Consider the following 20478-nt stretch of genomic DNA (forward strand, 5'->3'; position numbering starts at 1 on the left):
GTAGAGATAATCTCGGTTGCCAACTGGCTTCCTATCTGTACGCTGTTGCTTACTTTGTTGATCATGGAGTTCATTATACACAACTAATTATCCGTACATAATTAACATAAATAAGAATTTGAACTAGGAAGCACATTTGTTCACACTAAACCTCGGGCAGGGATGAATAGAAGGGTCAACATAGATTTCAAAGAGCCAAAGAATTTTTCCAAGTTATGATCGTGAATTTATGCTAACCGGGTGGTTAGAGAGAGAAATTAGTGCTAAGGTTATTCGAAATTTTAACTTGCCTTAAGATGCAAATAGTTTAACCGGTAATAAATAAGAATTAATTCTCACAGTTAACATCCCCCATAAATTCTCATTGGGACAATATTTACACGTGTTACAACTTTGTTGTGACACGGAAAATGAAATGAGCCCATTCCGATTTTTCTTTTATTTTATTTTAAATATGTATGTCACATATATGGTTATAATGGCATAAATATAAAATACCATTGTTATTTTACACATGGTATCCCTTTCAAAGGAAAAGACCTCTCCCACCCTCCAGTATATATTAGAGTCCAATTTTTCAGTTCTTTCCTCAACTCTCTCTCTAGTTTTGATCCAATTGCCAGAACTCATTCTTGCTTCAAACCTCCACATTATCTCACTATTTTGATCATTATATATCTATACATGGAAACTGTGACAGAAACACTAGACTCATGCAATGCTACCACTACCACTACCACCACCACCACCAACAACTACGGCAACAACAACAGTGCAAGGTTTCCGACCCAAAATGATACCTCTAAAGGCCAAGAGTCTCGCCCTTCCTTTGTGACCACCACCCTAGGTGGCTACCTGGCTCACCGCCTTGTCCAAATTGGCATCAATGACATTTTCTCGGTGCTAGGTGACTTCAACCTCACGCTTCTTGATCAACTCATGATTGCGGAGCCTAATGTCACACCCCGCTAACTAGAGGCTATGCCACGCAGGCGCCACGCAGACGCCCAGCAGACGATGACATGGAGCCTGCATGGACTGGAGCTTTCTAGACTTCTCTACATAAGAATGGAACTTTCCGGAATTCTCTAAATTAGTGTGGAGTTGTCTAGCCTTTTCTAGACTTGTCTAGAGTTGTATAGAGTTCTCTAGAATTCTCTAGACTTGTCTTGTACATAGTAGATAGTTCTAGAGTTGTGTAGATATTTCTGGAGGATTCTAGACACTAAATCTAGGCCACACATTTGTACACATCTAGAATGTTCTTGTAAGGCCAAATGCCTATAAATAGGAGGTGGGAGTTCATTTGCTTCTCACCAAGCAACCAAGTTGTAATCTCTCCTCTCAAGCAATACAAGTTCTATACATTCCCAAACTCTCTTGCTCACTTGCCCAACCTCTTCCTACACACCCAAGTAAGCAAAACACTTGTCTAGCCTTAGTCTTCACTAAGCTAGACACTCGGGTAGGCTGACTTAGCGCTTCAAGGGGGCTTGAAAGTGTCTAAGGCCGCACGGGAGCTTGAAAAGGTTCAAGTCCGTGACACTAAGCTTAAAAACATTGGCTGCTCCAATGAGCTGAATGCTGGCTATGCTGCGAACGGGTATGCGTTGCATAACGTTAGGGCATACGTTGTCACATTCACAGTTGGTGAGCTTAGTGAGAATCTTCATGTCATTTGTGTTGTGGGTGGTCCCAATTCCAATGACTATCGGACTAATAGGACTTTGCACGATGCCATCAGATTACCCTATTTGGCGATTTCAGTCAAGAACTCCGCTGCTTCCAGTAAGCTCTGTTTGGTATACACATACACATACACATACACATACACATTCGTTTGAGTTTCTTCAAATGCAAAAATGTAATGGATATTGCATTGTAGGTGGTGTTATCATATTACTGTTTAAGTCTACCCGGATTAATGTTACTGTTTAAGTCTACCCGGATTCATATGATATTTAAATTCCTTGAGTCTTTAATTTTATAAGATGGCTTAATAAATATATATATATATATATATATATATACACACACACTATTAATTAGTTTATTTTTTTGGCAAATAACTTCCATTATTACAATTGGTATTGTTGTATTACACATAGGCTGTTATCAATAAATTGGAAGATAAACATGAACAAATTGATACTGCAATTTCTACAGCTCTGAAAGAAAGCAAGCCTGCCTGTCATCTCTCACCCAATTTTCAGCGGTGATCCTATTTCATAAGAAATTTTTGCCCGGTAATTCATTTGTTTATATATATATAAATATATATAATATTAGCTACAATTTGCCTGCCATCCCTCACCCAATTTTCGAAAGTAATAAATGCCTGTGCAAATGCTAGTGGTTATGCATTTGTTGATGCTTACTTGTTTGCCGGTCCTATTTGTAACGATGTCAGCTCTGTCGGATACTCCCTCCTGGTCAAGAAGGAGAAGGCCATCGTGGTGCAGCCTGATCGAGTGGTAGTTAAAGCCAAGATGTCAAGAACTGTGAACTGTGGGACCATTGAAAAGGCATTATTGCCTGCAGACCAGAACATGGGAAGAGAATAGAACAGCCTTGTCAAACCGAAATGGCTGGAAAGATAGCTGCTCAACCAAGAATCAGGCAAGCAAGATGGCTATCGCTAAATATGGTCCAATATATAAATAAAATAAAATAAAATAAAAAATATTTCAATTTTTTGTAATCAAGGCAGTTCATAGTCATATTCATTATATAGAACTTACCCTCAATAGGTCCCCCAAGCTTGTGGAGTCCTCAGGACATAAGGGTCTTCTCTCAACTCATCATCATTCAGTGCAGTCCTACAATTTAATTCTAGGATTTCAAATTTCAAAACTTTATATTAATCAACAAACTATAAATAAATGTCAAAAAGATTTACCGTTGATCAGAAGTTGACGTCGTATAATGCTGGCACACGACTTCATAAAATGTTTTAAGTACGAAATCGGATAAAAGGCAGAACAACCGTCGCAAGTATTTTTTCAATATTTTTCTGCACAAAAAAGAAAAAAATAAATAAACAAAAAAATTGATTTATGGAATCAGTTAGATAAATGATTTGGTCGCTTACCTCTTTTGGTGTATTTGGATCTTCAACGTGCTCAAATGAGCAACGTTGAAACTTCATGACTCCTCTTGGTCTTCCAGACCTTAATTTTCTACGCCAGACTTAATTTTCTACGCTTGACTGGTTTTCTTCTCTGTGAAGTGCCAAAGATTTTTTTTTTTTTTTTTCTTTTCTGTGAAATGCCATAGAATACCTTTGTCAGCATTTCATCCTTCTTAATCTTTCTACTCCAATCATTCATTTTTGTTAAGCCCTTTCCTAGGCTAATCCTTTCAGCAATTGAACCGATTAAGCTTTTTGGTGAAATAGTACCTTTGAGCACCATTAAAAAACAGCGGATTGTTCTTTATAAAATAGAACAACTCACTGAAAAGACACAATAAAAAATTAACAATGTCAAATTATATATAAACTATTATAAATAGCTTAGTACGGTCAAAGTTATTACCTTATTTCCTCACAAGTCTTGCATTTGGGAAGGAACTCATTCAGCAACTCATTGAACAATCTGATACAATGATGGGGTCGCCACCTAGATTTTTAATTTTGGCATGAAAATTTCTAAGGTCATCTTTCATTGAAAGAAATCCATCAGTCAGAATATTTACAACATTATAACAAAAGATAGAAAACCAAAAATAAAAGAAGAGAATGCAAGGTTTTATACCACTTGTAGAGCCAGGTTCAATGAGTTTGACTGCCCCGTCTTTGGACATGGTGGCGGTGTCCACCAAACTATTTCCATAGTGATTACCTCAATTGAACAAAAAAAAATAAAGGTTTATTAAATGAGCATTCCAGCAGCACCCGTGATAAGTGTTCCTTTTCTACATTCAAGAACTACAACAAATAGGCTTACATTGACAATATTTTAGTAGCAGTTGAAACAAAATGCCACCATAGAGTACTAATACTAAATTAATTTGATTGTAATCTTTTTATTTTCTTGAAACCCAAGGATTTAATTTTTTTTTTTTTGTGTAAATCTCCTTTCTAGTTGTAGTAAGCCCAAAAACGATCAATAATCTCCCTACAGAGTACAAGAAGAAGTCAATGAGTGTTTTGCCTTCTCAAGTTTCAGAGAATATAGAAACTGGATGAGATAGATCATCTCATCAGCAACATGTACAGTCTAACCTTGTGCTTTAAACAAGTGTGAGGAGAAGATGGGAAATCTACGAGCAGTGTAGAAGTCTTAACCCCAATGGGCTATCGGAATTATAATATAAATTATCAAGACAAGTCACAAATGGCAAATAATGAGCATATGAGGGGACTAAACACGAAGGAGGCCACAACAGAGGGCTCCAAATCCAAGGAACCTCATGCCTGACCCAACTTGCTAGGCTGTACTAGGTTGGAGAATGCCTAACACCCGTAATTTTGCTAAGCATTATCTAACTTTAACTATGCTACCCAATTCAATAAAATAAAAGTTATTACCCTCCAACTCCTTCCATCAAATCTCTCGAAAAATATCAGAATTCCTTAGCTTTATCTTTTCTCTATGGTTTATTATATTTGGTCCAATAGTTGTAATAAGTCTTGTCCATATATGGTAGCTTTTCTCAATATATTAATTTTTTTTTTCACCAATCAGCATTGATTTACTGAAAGATATAATTAATTTTCCATATTGTTCCTCTGTGTTGTGATATTACTTAGGTTTCTAATATGAATGCAAACAAGGGCGGATCCAGGATTTCTCAATAGGGTGGGCTAAATCAAAATATATCTAAGTCTAAGTATAAAGTTATATATATATATATGTATGTATGTATGATATACGTAGTATTATATTAGATTAGTAGATTAAGTTATAAATATATAATATTAATTATTGTATTTGTAACTTTGAGTGCATCAGAGCTTTCCATTTCATTGTTGTACACTTCCTAGATCCGATGCATGAAACAAGCCAAAAGCTCACAACCCTACCGTTAGTTCACAGTTGTCGCACACTTTTGTGCCCCCAACCATATATCTTTCTCTCTACAAGTCCATTTCTATAGAAATCTCCCATGCCAATATTAGTCAAGACGCTCAAAGAGCTTATTTTGTCCTAAGTCTTATTGGTAGACTCTCTCTTCTTTGCTGTTTCAGTTTCAACATTTCAGAAGCCCTATCAATGCTCAAACTGATAAATTTAAATTGAAATTGCATAGTCTTCTTTTTCTTTTTCTATTTCACAGATAAAATAGGGTTTAGAGAGATGAAAAAGAAGAGAGCCCAAGTAGATGAATCATATTACACACCATTGTTTCGGAATTTCAGGAACTGAAAAATCGTGTGTGAAGTGACCAAAGATTCTTGTAACTAAAAGAATTAGACACTATGCTCAATAGTATGTTTTCAACTCTAAATTTCCTTCAATTCTAAGTGCTTTGACTTTATTTGAGTGCATCAACATATTATCAACATCATCGGTTGTCATCACTAGAGTTAACGTTGACATCAACATCCTCACAATGTTGATATTAACATCCTCATCCAGAATCATCATCTAGAATCACTTAATCCTCTTGCATAAATAGACGTTTGATTAAGATAAACTAAAAAGAGACTTCCTATCATAATTGGTCATTTTAAAACCAACATCACTGCTACAACAGTAAAGGGATTTATATAATTCAATTAGCTAGGCAAAAAAAACATACCTGTTTTCTTTTTGCCAACTCCACCCATTCCCATCAAATCTTTTCTTTCAGAAAAGAAACTTATATTATTAGGACAAAAGAGAAAAAGTTTTTAAAGCGTTAATAAACTTGTAAAACATATATTCTGAAATTGAAAACTAAACTTCCAAGTCTTTAATTCCTATTAATAAATTGTTCAAGCATCACATCATAACAATATTATATATATGTATGTAGAAGCAAAAAAATAAAATAAAATAAAAAATAAAATAAAATAAAAAATAAAAAAAATTAGTATGTAAAACATGAATAAATAAACTTAACCAATTGCTAAAAATGTCAATTAAAATTTTAAAAAAAGTGAGTTTGTTACCTGATGACTGAGCAGGCATATTTCTTGAACCTTATTCTTGCTAAATGTTAACGCCCGATGCTAACCCTAAAAATAAGAAAACACTTAAGTTGTGAGGAAGAGGTTTCACGATCTCACTCATAACAATTAAAACACCACCATCTAAGTACTATCTATATCATGTATCAACCCAACCCAACTATGCTTTCAGTCAAAATGTTAGACACCTATCCGCAGAAAGAGGTGATTACGGATAGGTGTGATTAGCACATATTATACTCAGCTCTTATGTTAAATTAATCCAATAACAAAGTACAATGCATCAGTTTAGGAATAATCTTCAAAATTAATCAATATCCTGATATTCTGCATTCTAATAACAAGAAAATCAAAAACCAAAATTTGAAAATAAAAATATGGCAGGAAGATTGAATACATCCTTCGTGCATTACACATATTGTATTTCCATGTGAAACAAAACATCTAGGATTCTCAATGGGGTGGGCTAAATCAAAATATATCAACCAAAATCAACTGTTGTTTAATTCAATTTTAGTTAACTAACAATATTTCTTTAGACAATTGACTGATTAAGGCATAGAAAATCCTATTTGGGTAATTAATAAAAAAAAAAATTACCAATCTATTTCTGAACAATTCACCACTCAGTACACTATCTCTTCTTTTGACCAATTTACTAATCCTATTTGAGAATCTACTAGTGGAAGTAGAGTGTGAGGTAGTTCACGGCAAGCCCCTTCCAACACTATGGAATTCACCCAAAAGCATGCTTTTTGTAACTATTTTAATTTTCAAGAAGTAACTTTAGAGCTTTACCCTATATTAAGTACTTTTGCTTGTCAAAGTTCCTGTTATGATTTTTTTTTTTTTTTAGTTCTGAAAAGATTTCCATCTTCAAAAAGCTTGGCATGTTGATAAAAATTGTTTCAGATGCAGATTTCTAATCCAATTCAGATTCTTTTTTTCTTTTTCTTTTTCTTTTTCTTTTTTTTTCCTTTTTCATGCCCAGATTCAAATTTTCTTATAGACATAATTGACAACAAAAAATAAAAATAAATAAAAAACAGAAATAGAAGTTATAGAAATAATATATATATATATATATATATATATATATATATATATATATATTTGTTTTGCTGAAATAAAATGTAGATTACGGTGATTACTTCAAAATGCAATGCAAATTTTGTTACTTTATATTGTAAAAATATATATATCTATATTTTTAAAAAAAATAATACTAAATTTCAGTAAATAGGATTTAGTTTGCAAAACAAGAATTACAGACCTTGATTATTGATTTAGCAAAAAAATTAAAACAAAACCCATACATACAAGTTAGCAGTTGCAGAGAGAGAGGGGGGCAAGCTTGAGAGTTGAGAGACAGCGGCTGAAGCTTGCGAATGGCGAACCCGAACTGGAACAGTGGGCGATGGAAACTGAAAGATATGGGTTTTGATTTTTTGAACAATCTGAAATGATATGCCGATATGGGTTTTGAACTTTTGATTCTTGCATACTGATCGATAAACTGAAATATATGGGTTTCGAACTTCTGATTCTTGTAGATTTTGTAGTTTGCAGTTGTAGAGAGAGAAGGCAAGTTCAGAGTCTAGAACGAGAATGGAGATGGAGGCGATTGGGGAGGCTGAAATGATTTGCCCTAACTATTGCGGCCCCCATAAATTTTGAAAGCTGATCGCCTTTGTCACCTTGGTCAGGATCTGTCCTGGGCTTATTTAGCTTGGCCTTTATTTTAGTACGATGGCTAAGTTAACTTGGGCTTGATTAAATGGACTAATACTATTAATAAATTTTTATTTTGAATGGGTTAAAATTAGTACAGTAAATGAAAAAAAAAATTTTGAGTGGGCTCAAGCCCACTCTACATCCGCCCCTCAAATGCAAATATTGTGATACTTATTACCTCCATTTTAACTTGTTATTAATTTACAACAGCCCTCCCCCATACACAATTGACATTTGACACTAAGGTGGTGTATGAAAATTTTATATTTTATGTCCAATTAAATGCATCTATATGAACTGCCTGTAGTTTTTAAGAAAAAATCCCCAACAATTGGCTGCTGGAAAATGTTCTTTGTGGGATTAATATAGGTTGGGATCTTAGAACTTGCATTTAGGATATTGATTTAATATGAAAATGTTGAAGAGTTGATTCATTGTGTTTATCATCAAAGTTTGAACTTGAATGGAGTTTATTTGTTTATTTATTTATTTTCATTTCCCTACTTTATTTTTTTGGCAACTCAAAAATTTAGAATATGAAATCTTTTAGAATTAAGAGTAATCCAAGTTTCAGGGCAAATCCGACAAAGGATTTGCAAGTAATAAATGGGTTGTATACTGATTGTTTTGCCAATCCTGTGAAGCTCCATTTTTTTAAATAAATAAATCTCCCTTCCTCAACATTTTTATTTTGTGTAATACATATCACAGGTAACAAACAGATCGAAGAGAGAAAATGCTAATATGGAGTTGTGATTATGCAATAAAATCATATAATAAAAATAAAAATGAACTAAAGGCATCCAAGAAGAGATACTTACCAGTTGAACATGATGATGGAGAGAGAGAGAGCAAATGAATGGTTGAACAAGTGAACCACCCACATTTGATTAAGATGGTGGTTTTGTCTCCTGATCAGAAGGTGAAAAAAAGAGGGCTTGGAGACGGACAATTTTAGAGAGAGAAAGTTTTAGAGAGAGAAAGAAAGATATATAAGAGAGATGGAGATGAGAGAGAGAGAGGGGGGGGGAATGAAAGAGGGAAAGAGGTGAAAGAAATGGAGCAAATGAGAGATCCGTAGTCTGAACGTGGTGAAATGGTCGTATTTTATAGTTGGATGAAAGGCTATACTGGTCTTTTCACCCAATGAACTTTAAAATTGACCGGTCAACAGGCATGTAATTTTCTGAAGCCACGCTACAGGCATTTCTAACTTTTCAGTAAAAAAAAAAACAGTGACAATTTGTACTTTTTAGAGAGAGAAAAGATTGAAAGGGAGGGTGTGGAGTAAAAAAAATTAGGGTTTGAAAATAGTGGAATGCCTACGTAAAAAAGTGAGAAAGAAATGAGATTGGCAAATGTGCACGAAATGAGAGAGATTGACAAATGTGCATATATATATATATATATATAGAGAGAAAGAGAGAGAGAGAGAGGGAGAGAGCTGAAATAGGGGTTGGGACCATTGTAAGAAATACGCTTTCAGTAAAATAAACAAATCGGTGTAAGGGCTGTGTGTGTGAGAAAAGAGCTCTCTCACTTTGCAAAATAGCTCATATATGCATGAACCAGTACATGATACTCCTGTTTGAGAGTACCTTTGAAAATATGTATCATTTAATTAACATGGCTCATAGTCTAGTACAGCTATACCTCAATGAAAGTTTGACAGTGGGATCATTATTGTAACGAAGAGGCAGGTGAGAGATTAAAGAGGTTATTTCCTTGATAATTAAGAGCCAAACAAGCTTTTGCTATGGCCAAAATACATAGACGAATAAATGGAAACAAGTTAGTGAAATTGGACCACATGGTGTAGCTATACCCTAATGAAAGTTTCCATATGAAATTTTCAACAAATTAGATCCATATTCAACCTCCTTAGATTTGAATTCAAAATTAAAATTCAAACTCGTCAAAAATAATTTTCATATTAGATTAATTAAACCTTAGTTCAAACCTTTTTCATTTCAAGTCCTAATTTTTTAAAGTAAATTTAAGTATCAAAATAATGATAGTAGTGCTACAAAATAATACTTCTACCGCTCCATTCTGTTTGATATTAGGTTCAATAAGTTGAGTAGTAAAAGAGTTTTTTGGAGCCCCAATTCAACACTCAAGTGTATAGTTAATATTCAAAACAAGGGGTGACTAAAATGACAGATATAAATCTCATATCTCATGGTAAATTTCCTGATTTAGGATGGGCCTTAATGACCAAAAAATTCTCAGTTTACAGTGAGTCGAAGTGTATGGTCTCCTCATCTGCTTCACTCAACCACTTATGTGCTGGTGCTAGAGAGAGAGAGAGAGAGAGAGAGAAAGAGAGCTGAAATAGGAGTTGGGGAGTGGGACGATTGTAAGGCTAAGCTGCCAGTAAATAAAACAAATTAGTCATAAAATCTATACTGGCATCACATACCTCTTTATGTTTGCACATTCGAAGTTAATGAAACGATATTGTGTTGGAGAGTACATTTATTATTTTTTTTATTATTTTTTTTATTTTTTTATTTTTTATTTTTTTTACAAGATAAGAAATATTAGAAGTTAAATTAGTAGATGTAGAGAGTCGAAGTTTAATACTTTAAAATCCATCAAAGACACTAACCTCGAGGAATCTGCAGTACTTTGAAAATATGTATAATTGTTTATCAAATTGCTCATATATAGTCTAGTGATATTTTCTTTATTTTTAAAATAAAAATTAAGGTTAATACATAGTAAGTTTTTTTAGATCAAATGTACACATTATTTCTCATGGCAGAAAAAAATTATACAATTAAGAGTAATGATATTTGGGCTTATTTGTTTGGCCGACTAATCTAACCTATTTAATTACAAGCATTAGATGTCTTAATGTGGGTTTTACTTATAAATGATTCAGTAGACTTTTGGGCCTCACAATTCTTTTTGAAAAAAATTCATCTACTAATATTTATGATATTCCCCCGTCCAACAGCTCTCAACCCCAAGCTTACTCTTGATCTCTATAGAAGGATTGCTTATAGATCAAACAACATTTCACGAATGCTTTGACTCCTTCAAAGTGTGATCGTCTCACCCTTTTTCTTCATTTCTGAATTTTATGAAGAGTGAATAAATTATGTTTTCTCTGATTGATATCGATGATATCTTCAAACTCATACTACAATCAGAATAAGAACAACACCCTAAATCACTCGTGTGTATAGTGTGTATGCTCTTAATGAAAAATACTGAAAACTCTCACAAAATTGGCTCTAAATTAAAATAGAATTTTGTATACAAAAAGCCGTGAAACCCTAAGTGAGAAAACATGTTTTTATAGACTTTTGAAAACCTAGCTAATTGAACTTGCAAAACAAGTCAATTTTGTGCCTGATCAATATAGCAAAAGTCTATCCAAAACAGGAAGTCAAAACAAACCAAGAAACTAACTCTACTTGGATTAGAACTATGAGAACAGTTCTATTCTCATAGTTGCAAAAAACTGAAATCTCCTAAATTGGTCTACTTGGTTCTTTATTTACAAAACTGTTCTTAGAGAACTAAGTTAAATGAGTACTGGTTTTTAGAGAACAACTTTTGGCTGTTTTCTGAATTTTCTAAAACCTGTTCTCAGTTGAGGGAAAACATGGAGAACAAAGTTCACTTAATAAAAAATAACGGAATCCTTCTCGTTTATAACCTTAGCCGTACAAACGCTCCTTACAATTTCTCTTCAAGCATTCTCTCTTATATTTCTTGGCTAGAGTCTCTCTTTAACCCCCTCTTTCAGTTTCTTGAAGTTCATCTAAGGATGGTCGATCTGCGCTTCTCTACTTACGATTGTCTCTCTTTGTTCGGGTAAAATTATCTCATATTCATTGATTTTCTGTGGTTGTTTATACTTCTTATTTGGGTTGAGGGTTCATTAAATATAAAAGAAAGAAACTGCATATCGTATTGATGTGCCTAATATGAGAATATATAGGGGTTTATATAAGTGACGAGATGTGTGAAAAGCAAGAAAACCTAAACTCTATATGGTAAACCTATACATGGTTAAAATATATTCTACAATATATGCTAACAATACATGATAACAATAATTGACCACAACTGTAAGGTCTTCTCAAGAAAATGATGACGAACAAAATGACAGTCAATCTCAATGTGTTTAGTGCGCTCGTGAAAAACATCATTGTGTACAACCTAGATTGCACTAGTATTATCACAAAAGATAGGAGTGGCAGTGGATAAAGAAACTCCCATGTCTTGAAGGAACCAACGCAACCACAGAAACTCAGAGGTAGTATTAGCAAGCACCCTGTATTCAGCTTCTGTGCTAGATCGAGCAACCACAATCTGTTTCTTGTTGCACCAAGAGATAAGTAAATCACCAAGAAAGAAATAATAACCTGTGGTGGAACAATAATCTATAGGGTCTCCTGCCCAATCTACATTTGAATAGGCACGGAGAACAAGAGATGACTGAGAAAAAAAATGCAGTACATAAAACATAGTGCCTTTGAGATAACGAAAGATGCGAAGAACGGCATCAAAATGAGTAAACCGAGGGGCAGTCATGAACTGACTAACTATGTGGACGGCATGAGAGATGTCGGGATAAGTGACAGTGAGATAAATCAGACTACCTACCAATTGGCGATACAAAGTACCATCTCAAATAGATTCTCCATCATGTAGATTAGGTCTTATGTTGTGCTCAAGAGGGTAACAACAATCTTGCTATCAGTTAAACCCGATTTCGAGAGAAGATCAAATATGTATTTTGCCTGAGTAAGATAGTAACCATCTGTAAATGTAGTTATCTCAAGACCAAGAAAATAACTAAGGGGTCCAAGATCCTTTATCTTGAATCGATGACTGAAAAACTGTTTGAGCTCCTGAATTCTTGTCAAATCATCTCCAGTGATGATCATATCATCAACATAAAGTAAAAGGAGAATAATACCCCAATTGGTGCGTCGAACAAATAAAGCAGAGTCCTAAGAACTGGGATGGTTTATAATATTTTGAAAACCAAACGTGCACACTGGTCTTAGATAATGAGAAGTGGGGTGATTTATAATATTTTGAAAACCAAATGCATGATTCATATTCTCCATATCATAAACTTTTTTTAAAACTATATACATAAAATTAACATAAATAAGAATTTGAACGAGGAAGGACATTTGTTCACACTAAACCTCGGGCAGGGGTGATTAGAAGGGTCAACATAGATTTCAAAGAGCCAAAAGAACTTTTTCCAAGTTATGATCGTGAATTTAGGCTAACCGGGTGGTTAGAAAAAGAAATTACAACTAAGGTTATTCGAAATTTTAACCTGCCTTAAACTGCAAACAGTTTAACTGGTACTAAATATGAATTAATTCTGAGAGTTAAAATCCCCATAAATTCTCAATGGGACAAAATTTGGGTTCAAGTAGTTGCACCATTGTAATCACACGTGTTACAACTTTATTGTGATACGAAAAATTAAATAAGCCCATTCCGATTTTTCTTTTATTTTACTTTTTATAATTTTTTTTATTAACAAATAAAGATGATATGTATGTCACATATATGGTTATGATGGCATAAATATAAAATACCATGGTTATTTTACACGCGGTATCCCATTCAAAGGAAAGACCTCTCCCACCCTCCAGTAAATATTCCAGTCCAATTCTTCAGTTCTTTCCTCAACTTTCTGTCTAGCTTTTATCCATTTGCTATAACTCATTTTTGCTTCAAATCTCCACATTATCTCACTATTTTGATCGTTATATATATATACAGTGGCGTTCAATTTCTCCCTGGAGAGCATAGAGTAGTATACTCACTTTTAATCTTAACCTTAGAATCTAATCCTACAGTAATCAATTAATCAGTGTTTGGTTTTTATATTTAAGGCAATTGCTTCTTTTTTTTATTACCATTCTATATTATTAATAGGAAATGACAAAACTATATAAGTTTTTAATGGAAACAAATTAAAACAAAATTGGTTATGATTTTCTTTTATATCTTTTATACGAATTCATTCCTAAAAAAAATTAATTATTTCCAATCCCTTCAACGATAAAAGGTTCATTCCCTTTGTTTCTATCTGTTCAGCCAGGGAATTCTCAAAGCATACCAGTTGAAAAATTCACATAGATTCTGGCATAGGCGTTAGCGGTGGCACATCTCTTCTTTGCAACTCTTGTTGATTGCATCATCCTGTAATACTTCCTTTCGTCAATTTATAAAAGGTATCTCTCTAAAATCTCTTGTTGATTGTTTCATATTTTCGATAACTTGTATCATTGTTAGGTATTTGTTACAGACTGTGTGATCAAAATTTATTATTATTAGTATTTTATTTTGGTTGATTGATAAAGGATACTTAGTAATTGGAATACCATGGTACTTCCATCTTTTGGATAAATCAAGGTTTTGACCTCAAATAAAAGCTATAAGTATTAAAGTTGGATTCAAAGTGCATGGTGACGTTTAATATATACCAATCAAAATGTTCAAAGTGTTAATTCTGTGAGAGCATGCCAAAAGGTGTATAAATATTATTTCAGTACCATTTCTAAGTTTTTCCAGTGTCCTTTATTTACAAAATTCTAATAAAGAGCTATGTTTTTTTCCGGTAATTAATAGAGAACTTTATTTAAAATTTTTTAGAAGTCATGGTCAAATTTTATTTGTTAAACGTTTATTTTTATTCAAGTATGGATGGTATAAGATTGTGGGAAAATGAAAATGAGAAAATATATATTCCTCAAGTTACTTATGAGAAAAAACCAGAAGAAGGCCAGGAGTTCAATTCTTTAGATGAGATTTACAATTTTTATAACAAGTATGCACGTGAAACGGGTTTCAGTGTGCAGATTGACAAGAATAAAAAGAATAAGGATAGCGGTGAAATATATTGGAGACAATATGTCTGTTATAAAGACGGAGAAACAGATGAGACAACCTACAAAAGAAAAAAAAAAAAAAAAAAAAAAAGAATTTAATGATAATGTTGAAATCGGGTCAAAGAAATTAGAAAGGCGTCGAGGAAAAGTACGTGAAGGGTGCAAAGCAAGATTGATTGTAGTTCAACGTGGAGAAAATTATATAGTCAGTCAATTTGATGAAGGTCATAGCCATCCACTTGCAACCCCCAGCAAAGTACACCTTTTGAGGTCACATCGCAAGGTTTCAAATGCAAAAAAAGCACTGGCTCAACAATTTGGAAATATAAATATGCCTACATATCTCAGAAACTATAAGCGAGATATGAGAGAAAAATTCAAAGGTCATGATGCCGATATGTTGTATGAGTACTTTCAAACAGAGAAAGAAAAAAATCCTGCTTTCTTTTTCGAATTTGACTCAAATGAAAGTGGTCGGATGACTAAGTGTTTTTGGGTTGACGCCACTGCAAGAAAAGCATATAATTGTTTTAGTGATATAGTTGTATTTGATACAACTTACAACACAAATCGTTATAGTGTGGTTTTTGTTCCACTATTAGGCGTGAACCACCATGGGAAAACAACAATTTTGGATGCGGTTTCTTAAGTGGTGAGACAGTTGATTCATTCATTTGGCTATTTGAGACTTGGCTATAGGCAATCCCAAAATGTGCACCGAACGTTATTATCACCGATCAAGATCCAACAGCAATGGAAAAGGCTATAGCTCAAGCACTTCCACACACCTTTCACACAGGTACTGCATTTGGCACATCATGAAAAAATTTCTTGAAAAGTTAGACTCGATGATTTTTCAAGATCACTATAACCTTTTCAAATCATCTATATGGAATTCAGAGACTGTAGAAGAATTTGAAAGAACTTGGAATGATGCATTGGAAGCAAGTAAGCAACTTGATAATCATTGGCTAAAAAAAATGTTTACACTGCGTGATAGATGGGTTCCTGTATTTGTCAATAAATATTTTTCTGCCGGAATGTCAAGCAGTCAAAGAACAGAAAGTTCACATGCATTCTTCAAAAAATATTGCGATAAAAATAATTCATTAATGGATTTTATTATAAGATTCAACAGGGCAATTAGTCATTTGAGGCATGAAGAGGTGACTGACAACCATGTTGATGTCAATGAACAGCCAAAGTTAAGATCCGTGATGCCTATGAAAATGCAAATTATGGATTTGTATGCAAAACAATACTTTCATAAGTTCCAAGTCGAGCTTTACGAAAGTAGTGCTTGTGTAATAAATTTTATATCAAAGGATGAAAATCAAAGTTTTTATGAGGTTACCAAAGTGTGCAAGGAAAATTTAAAGTGCGAAGACTTTTACATGATAAAGGCACTGATGTGGTCAACTACAATTGTCGAAAATTTGAATTTGAAGACATCCCATGCAGGCACATTCTTGCATTTTTCAAAATAAAACAAATCATGTTTTTGCCAAAATATTATATCATGAAAAGATGGATGAAGTTTGCAAGAGTTGAAAGTGTTGTAGGTCAAGATGGTGTGGAGATTAAAGATGCGTCGGATAAGTCTATTTTGATAAAGCGCACTAAATTATCTCAACTTGCAGCTACCATCATTGATAAAGTTGCAGTCATAGAAGAAGGGAGTGAAGTATTAACAAGGGCATTGGAAACAGTTCTTGAACAAGTCAGAGGCATTAAAGCAATTAAAGTTGAAGAAAATAATAATTATGTGCAAGAGAAGCAATTCGACATTCCTCAACAACGAAATTTTAATGATCCCCTTCAAGTTAGGGCAAAAGGGTGTGGTAAACGTTTAAAGTCATGGCAAGAAAAGACGAAAGCTAGGCGTTGTAATGGTTGTGGCAAACTCGGACAAACCCATGATAAAAGAAATTGTCCAATACTTAATAATAGGTAAAGTAGTTTCTTACATACTGTTTTTTTTCCTTTAATTTTATTAAAATAGTTGCAACATTTATTCTTCTCTCTTAAACAGGTCAACTACAAATGCTGATGATGATATTTCAAATGAGTTAGAATATGTCGATAGTGGATGTGAATGAATCATTTTCAAGGTATGTCTTTATTTATTTATTTATTTTTGCTCTATTTAAAGTTTTTTTTATAAGTTTACTTAGTTAAAATCATAATTCCATTTTTTGTAGGTGTTTGTTAGAGATACAGTAAAGTAGAAAAGCCTTGTACCAACTCTGCTAGGATTCAATCATGAATTAACATTATCATGAATTCAATGTAGAATTTTTATTAGAAGGATTCAATCATGTTTTAAAATTATTTCACTTCATTGTGTACCTCAACGCTACCGTTTTGTTTGGGACCTGTACATCACTCAGTTGAGCATAATTTACAATGTTAAATATTAGTCACTTGGTGCAAGATTTAACTTCAATTTCCCTAATGAAGATTATTCAATCCTACTATACATATTTTAATTTGAAATAATTTCTTTATAGGTGGGTGCAGAATTTGAAACTCTGAATTGAATGTGATTTTGAGTTAAATATTCTAAGTAAAATAATTATTGAATTTACGTTTTTTTAACATTTTTTTTGAACTGTTCATCTCAAATTTGGATTCACTAAAACAGTGAATGAGGTAATTTTTTTGTTTTGATAAGTAGTGAATGAGGTGAATTTATCCTCCAGATAGTTAAAAAGATTGGCAAAAATGGTCCTTTGAACATTGTTTTACTCTAATCTGCTTTTCAAAATCTATTTAACATGAAAGAAAAAAAAAAATGTAATTCTCTTAGTCTCTTCAAATAGCTAGAGATATGAAAGAATAACAAATAGAAATCAACAAGAATAGCAAATTTGTGTATAGCAAGCTAATTAAAAAATTCTTAAAAAAAATTCTTTCCCATCTATTCAGCAAGGGAATTCTCAAAGCATACCAATTAAAAAAAAATTAATTGTTATGCTTTGAGAATTCCTTGACTGGACGGATAGGAATAAAGGGAATAAACCTTCTATTGTTGAAGGGATTGGAAATTTCAATTTTTTAATTTGCCTTCTATGTTTCAACCTTCTATCGTTGAAGAGATTGGAAATAGTTAATTTTTTATTTTTAATTGGTATGGTTTGAGAATTCGGATGGGAAGGAATTCGTATAAAGATATAAAAGAAAAGTTTTTCCAATTTGGTTTTAATTTGTTTCCATTAAAACTTGTATAGTTTTGTCATTTCCTATTAATAATATAGAATGGTAATAAAAAATAAAAATAAAAAATAAATAAAAAGTAATTGCCTTAAATATAAAAGCCAAACACTGATTAATTAATTACCGTAGGATTAGATTCTACGGTCAAGATTAAAAGTGAATATACTACTCTATGCTCTCCAGGAAGCAATTAAACTCCACTGTATATATATATATATATATATATGGAAACTATGAAAGAAACACCAGACTCATGCAATGCTACCACCACCACCACCAATAACTACGGCAACAACAACAGTGCAAGGTCTCTGACCCAAATGATACCTTTAAAGGCCAAGAGTCCCACCATTCCTTTATAACCACCACCTTAGGCGGCTACCTGGCTCACCGCCTTGTCCAGATTGGTATCAATAACATTTTCTTGGTGCTATGTGACTTCAACCTCACGCTTCTTGATCAACTCATGATTACGAAGCCTACTTAAAAACATTGGATGTTCCAATAAGCTGAATGATGGCTATGCTGCGGACAGGTATGCAAGATCGCATGGCGTTGGGGCATGCGTAGACTTGTCAATGGATCGGATTCTAATCCGAATCCGATCCGATTACCCGGATATGAATTGAATAAAAAATCCGATAACCCGATAATGATCCAAGTCCGATAACCCAATACCTTAACAAATCGGATATGGATTTAGGGTAATCCGATTCGATAATAATCCGATCCGATTAAATTTTATATATATATTACATTGCAGTACTGTATATTATATATGTATGTTATATATATTAAATTGTTATCAACCATTAGATTCATATTTAAGAATCATCTACCTTAAGATTCAATTAGTTGCATACTTAAGATATACACTATCATATATATTAACAACACCTTAGTACTTTAGATAAAAACTTACATTGTTTCACATTCAGGTTATTAGTTATTAGAAGAGTCTAGGGACTCCACAGATAAGAGACGAACAAAGAAGACGAAGCAGTGAGGAAATACAAGCCATTATCCTCACGTCCACTTCCAATCGTCTTTCCCGTGTCCAAGTCCTGAAACACACAGTGAGATGGAAAAAAGGTTACACTACAATTCAAGCCTTTTGTAATGTGACTGATAGAAAAGAGGTTATTAGTAAACTTTGGGACATGAAGAACAGAGGATAAGGTAAGATTAAGAGAGGTAGAAACAGTGTCCTTCCCCGTAAGGGAGGTGAAGGTGCCATCAGCCACTCTAACCTTATCCTTACCAGAACATAAACTGTACGAAGAAAAATCAAATGACATACCAGTCATGCGATCAATGGCTCCTGAATCAATGATCCAGGGTGGTCCACCATATAATGTGAAAACCTAATGTGCCGAATGAGAGGTAACTGTCTAAGCGAAGTTAGAGATGGAAACGGAGGAATGTTGTACTAGTAGATGTTGGAGAGCATCAAGTTTAGCCACGGACAAAGAACTCGGTGGCCCTGAGGAGGCATGACCAGTAAAAGTAGTCTCACGCTCTGTAGTGTGTGCCGTAGATAACCCCCTAAATGGACCAAGCCTTGGCCTAGCATTCGCATTAGCAAGAGCTGTAGTATGGCGACCGTGTAGATTCCTGCATGTTTCCCTATTATAGCGCATACGCCCACAGTGATCACACCTCAACTTGCTTTTATCATCCAGTTTCCCTCCTTTTGGAGGATTGGGCTTGTTCCATTGTTGGGTGGCAAGAGCAGACCTCTCAGACAATGGTACTTCTGGCTCAGGCTTAGTGTATACAAGTGCAGACATAGCCTTCATTCTACTCTTCTCAGCCTGGATATACGAAAACAAATATCTAACAGAAGTAGGGGCTGGATACTTGCCTAACACTTGTACCCTGGTATGCTCGTATCTCGAATGCAGACCACCTAAGAACTCATAGATTCAATTCCTTTCTACCATAGAATGAAATGTTTTAACACCAGCTGCACACACAGGTATGCAGTCTTGGTAGTGATCTAACTTTTCCTATTTACCACAGAGTGTTGTAATATGTAGCAAAAGTTTGGTCTTTCTGCTTGAATCTTGAAATTTATTGTTGGAGTTCATAAAGTTTTGCAAAATTACCAACCGAGGAATACGTCTCTTCTACAGCCGTCCAAAGCTCTTTAGCTATTTTTACAAACAGAAACCCTTTGCTGATCTATGGCTGCATGGACTGCAACAACCACGTTATAACTAGTACATTATTTGCATTCCACTCTTTGAATGTTGTATCGCTCTTGGAGGGATACGTGACAGTCCCTTCGGTATGGTCGATCATCCTACGACGAGTGATATACATACGAGCAAATTGGGCCCACTCCATACAATTCGTCTCATCCAGCCTAACAGTCGTAATACAAAGGCCTGGATAGTGATCACTACTGCCTCCTAATACTGGAGTCAGACTAGAAAAAGACACAACTATAAGATATTTTCTTATATTTGTGGCCCACATGATTTGGACATGTGATTTACTTCTTTTATTTGGTGGTTAAATAAAATAGAT

General features: G+C 33.9%; 1 long non-coding RNA gene across 2 annotated transcripts; it reads right to left on the minus strand.

The window, feature by feature from the left end:
* Nucleotides 1–2095: 2095 nt before the first annotated feature.
* LOC132266926 (uncharacterized) lies at nt 2096–7821 on the minus strand. 2 transcript variants are annotated; one of them, XR_009468772.1, is made up of 7 exons: nt 7436–7821; nt 3756–6163; nt 3537–3620; nt 3092–3454; nt 2900–3013; nt 2742–2819; nt 2096–2535 (listed from the first exon to the last, which is right to left on the minus strand). It is a non-coding gene; the product is annotated as an uncharacterized LOC132266926 (long non-coding RNA). The 2 variants fall into 2 exon arrangements; XR_009468773.1 differs by having other exon boundaries at nt 3092–3620.
* Nucleotides 7822–20478: the final 12657 nt, after the last annotated feature.

This window comes from Cornus florida, unplaced genomic scaffold (assembly GCF_030987335.1).
Source record: "Cornus florida cultivar Cherokee Brave unplaced genomic scaffold, ASM3098733v1 CherokeeBrave_3.0.0_Hap2_Chr07, whole genome shotgun sequence".
NCBI lineage: Eukaryota > Viridiplantae > Streptophyta > Magnoliopsida > Cornales > Cornaceae > Cornus > Cornus florida.